Source organism: Peromyscus leucopus, chromosome 10 (assembly GCF_004664715.2).
Source record: "Peromyscus leucopus breed LL Stock chromosome 10, UCI_PerLeu_2.1, whole genome shotgun sequence".
Lineage (NCBI taxonomy): Eukaryota > Metazoa > Chordata > Mammalia > Rodentia > Cricetidae > Peromyscus > Peromyscus leucopus.
The window spans coordinates 5,635,062-5,640,061 of NC_051071.1; positions in this window are offsets into that span (position 1 = coordinate 5,635,062).

Genomic DNA, 5,000 nt, shown 5'->3' on the forward strand with positions numbered 1-5,000 from the left:
CCCAGCTTGTTTTTTTTTTTTAATACCTTTCTTTCTTACTCTGTTGCTGGTTGTGTGGTTGTGTAGCTGGGTGGTTGGCCACTGGAGTCTCCTCCTTCTTTGGCTACTTCTTTTTTCTTTTTTTTTTCTTTTTTTCAAGGAGATCCCTGAATGTAATATCATTTGCATAATTTCCTCCTTTGCCAATACCAGTAACAATTAATAAATAACCTCCATAAATGATGGCAAGCATCCATAACTCACCAAATGATCAAATATCATTCTCCCTGCCTCTTAGAAATGTGGATGTCATCCCCAAAGTTACTTCCTGTTGCCTGAGGACAATAAGATCCTGAAAAAACTGAAATGTTGGCCCAGTCCTGAGAAGATATTGTGATCCAAATAGAATTGTTGTTGTGGTGCCCCATCATCCTTTTGGGGACTTTAGAGATCGCAGATTGTTTCTTTTCTTGGTCAGTTTTTTCTGAACAGTTCTCCCTTCTTCTTTAGATGTCTATCTGTCCAAAGGTCCTTGTAGTCTTCAAGGTAGATATTTTTATTTTCCTGAAAAGACAAAAACAAAACCCTCCTCTCCTTGCTCATGTCCTCCAAAAAGCCCCCTGTGCTTCTCCTCACCCTACTTAAAAACCCTTTTCCACCTGGCTCCTCCCTACCACTTCCTGTCAGCTAACTGCTGACTCAGCCTCCTGACCACAGGTGAATTTTATTTAATCAAACACATTTTTGCATCATTAAACAAATGTTCCAGAGCATAAACAAAAGTAACACACCTTAAAATGATATTCTACAGCACCAGAATGTGAAAAGATCTTCAGAACAAATGACCTGACTTTTCAACAAGTAATACATTCTAGAATCATGGAGTGGAGGACACTGATTGAGGCTTAATTTCTTCCTTAGGTAAATTATTCTGAGGTAGAAAACTGAATGTAGAGCTGCAGGTGCATACCTCTGTGAGAAAGTGAGGAAAATGGGGTGGTGCACTGGAGGAGCTGAACCCAGTGAGGGTTCATCCAGGGCCTCAGGAACCACGTGGGGCAAGTTCTGGAGTGGAGACAACACTTCAGAGTTGTCCAAAACTGAGGCCAAGAGGCCGGGTTATGTATTCCCGCCCTCAGCCCGTTGTTTAACATGGACTAGTGTAGCAGGAATCTTAAAAGTACTTATTAATAAAATCAAACCGGAGGCCAGTTATCGGGGTCAATGCTGGTAGATCAGAGAGAGAGAACAAGCCACAGCTATCTCACCTTGCCAATTCCTCAGCTGGTCCTGTTTCCTCAGACTGGAAGCTTCTGTGTCCTCATCCCAATAGCTCTCAGCTGAACTGCTGCTTAAAAGCCTGAATGCTTAATCAGCCACATGCTTAACCAGCCAAATGCTTAACCAGCCAAATGCTTCTAGTTTCTCGTCCTCACTCCTTATATATCTTTCTGCTTTCTACCATCACTCCCTAGGATTAAAGGCTGGCTTTCTGGGATTAAAGGCGTGAGTCACCATGCCTGGCTGTTTCCAATGTGGCCTTGAACTCATAGAGATCCCAGATGGATTTCTATCTCTGGAATGCTTGGATTAAAGGCGTGTGCTATCACTGCCTAACTAGTGGCTTTTCTGTTCTCTGACCCCAGATAAGTTTATTAAGGTACACGATATTTTAGGGAACACAATACCACCACAGACTAGAGCTCCTCCTGGCAGGGGACACACTTTAGCAGAGGTAGTTCTTGGTTGCTCGGGGATGATTGTAGTGAAGCACAAGAGCAAATGATCCCAAGCAACCGGAGATGAAAACAGAATCACTCGTGATGGAGAATGCTGTCACCTACTGTAATAATACAAGCAGAATCAAATCCTGACATTATTGGTGGCATTTAGCAATACTCAAACCATAATTTGTATATAATGGATACTTGATTCTAAAGACTCTAAAACATTACCATAAAAGTCCAGACATTTCATAACAATTCTTTTCATTTGTATATTTTGATGTAGAGAAAAAAATTACTTTGTAAAATTCATTTGTTACACATTTACATTCAAAACCATTCTTTGAGCTATGGGCAAGGATGTTGGTTTCTGCTCAGCTCTTGGCTGCCATACTTACTCTCTCTCTTCTGTGGCTCCACTTACCAATTCTTTAACCACTTTCCATCATTTCTGGCTGTCAGATTTAGGAATGCTTTAGGTAAGTGTGGTGGTTTGAAAGAAAATGGCCCCCAAAGGGAATGACACTATTAGGAGGTGTAGGCACACACACACATATGCATAAGCATGGAGACCAGAGGCTGATGTCGAGTGTCTTCCTGAACTACTCTCCACCTTATTTGTTTCTGTTTTTTGAGACAGGGTCTCACTATGGTCCTAGCTAGCCTGGAACTATGTAGGCCAGACTGGCCTTGAATTAATGGAGATCTGCCTGCCTCTGCCTCCTGGGATTAAAGGTGTGCATCACCGGGCTCTACCTGGTTATTTGAAACAGATTATCTCACTGAACCTGGATCTTGCCTGCCTATTTGGCTAACTGACTTGCCAGAAGACCCAAGGATCCTTCTGTCTCCACCTCCCCCAGGTTGTGATCTGAACTCAGATCTCTATATTTATACAACAAGCACTTCCCATACTAAGCTATCTCCCTGGACCCTCTTTCTTTCTTTCTTTCTTTCTTTCTTTCTTTCTTTCTTTCTTTCTTTCTTTCTTTCTTTCTTTCTTTCTTTCTTTCTTCCTTCCTTCCTTCCTTCCTTCCTTCCTTTCTTTCTTTCTTTTTTTTTTGAAAAAGAAGAAGGAAAAGAAGAAGATGATGACTTTTATCTCCTGTATGTTCTCACCAATCTCACTGCTTTGAATATCCTGTATCTGTGATGACTCACAGACGTTTATCTTCCTTGAACTTCAAACTGGTATATACCAATGCTTACTCAATGTCTTTACTTGGGTATCTACATACATCTCAAACTTGACATGTGCAAACCAAACCTATTATTTTATCCTACTCTCCACCTCTGAAAAATTGCTTCTTCCCATAGTCTCCAAAACTCTCTACAAAGAGCAGCTCTGCTCTCCTAGGCACTCAAGACAAACATCCTGGACTCACCCTTGAATAAAGGAAATTTCAAGCATTATGTCAGTTTACTAACAGATACTTCCTTTCATCTTTCATGCACAAGGACTTTTCATTTCTTCACATAAATACCATTATCTAACAAAGAGGATAACTCTTTAGTATCATCTAATTCCTAGTCTGTATTTGAATAGCCCTAATTATCTCAAAAATGCCATCTTATAGTTGTTTTATTCTAACTAAGATTCAAATGAAGGGGCTAGGAATATGGCTCACTTGGTAGAGTGCTTGTCTAGCATTCACAAAACCCTGAGTTCTGTCCCTAACGCTGCACAAAGCCAGGTGTGGTGGCACATGCCCACAATCGTAGCACATGGGATGTGTAGGCAGGGAAACAGAAGCTCAAGGTCATCTTCTAAAACAGCAAACCAAAACAGGATGGGAAGAGGGACAAGTGGACCAAAGGAGGGTGAGTGTGATTGGAGTATACTGTGTAATGTGTAACTATGTCTTGGTAAGATCATTAAAATAAAATTAGATAAAACAATATCAGGTAGTTATGAGTACTGTAGGTAGGGGAAGGCTGTTCAAACCAAGATGATCAGAAAATCCTCTCTGATAGAGTGCCATATGAGCCAGGACTGGAATAAAGTATGTATTAGTCTGTATTAGCAACTTTTCAGTTACTGTGACAAAATATCTTCACAAAATCTACTTAAAGGAGAAAGGGGGTTCATTTTGGCTTATGGTTCCAGAGGAATGGGTCAAACATGGCAAGAAAAAGCATGGCAAAAGCCAGGGGAATTAGCATGGCAGGGTCAGGAAGCTGGTTAGTCACATTTTCATCCACACACAGGAAGGAGGGGAGGAGGGAGGGGGAAGGGAGAGAGGAGGGGGAGAAGTGGAAGTGTGGCGAGGCTATAAACCCTCAAACACTGCTTCTGGTGACATACATCCGCCAGCAAGGCTCCAACCCCCAAAGGTTGCATATCCTTCCTAAGCAGCTACACCAATTAGAGATAAGTGCTCAAATATGTGAGTCTATGGGGAGATGTTTCTTATTTAAATCACAATGATAAACTGTTGCAGAGGGATTACATGAAAGGTATGGAAAACTGATTCTTGATTGGGTAACATGGAGGACATTGAGTATCTTGACAAAAGCTGTTTTTGTGAATGAGGCCTGACTGAAATGGGTTCAGGAGAAAATCAGAAAAGATAAAATGGAAACATAAGTATTGACCTCAGAGGACTTTTGCAGTACAGACTGATTAGCAGGGTACTGAGTAGAAGGGATGTTGAAATAATAAAGGACTTTCTTTGCTCAAATAGAAAGTACTACAGCATATTTGATAGTGATTAGAATGATTTAGTAGAAAGAGCACTGATGATTGCTTTAGTCTCTTGTGTTTTTATAACAAAATATCCAAGACTGGGGACTTTGTAAAATAAAGAGGTTTATCTAGCTCACCTTTGGGGGGGGGGATGGGTCTGCTGTGGATAGCGCTCTGTATGCTGTGAATGTGTTGCTCTGACTGCTTAATAAATAAAGTGCTGATTGGCCAGTAGCCAGGCAGGAAGTATAGGCAGGACAAAGAGAGAGGAGAATTCTGGGAAGAGGAAGGCTGAGTCAGGAGTCACCAGCCAGACACAAAGGAAGCAAGATGTAACGTTACCAGCAATGAGCCACGTGGAAAGGTATAGATTTATAGAATGGGTTAATTTAAGATGTAAGATCTAGCTAGCAAGAAGTCTGAGCCATTAGGCCATACAGTTTTAATTAATATAAGCCTCTGTGTGTTTACTTGGGTCTGAATGGCTATGGGCCCGGGCGGGACTGGAGAAAACTCCAGCTACATGGGTCCAACTTGCATTTTCTTTTCTTTTTTATTCTTGTCTCATACAATATATCCCAATCACAATTTCCCCTCCCTCCACTCCTTCC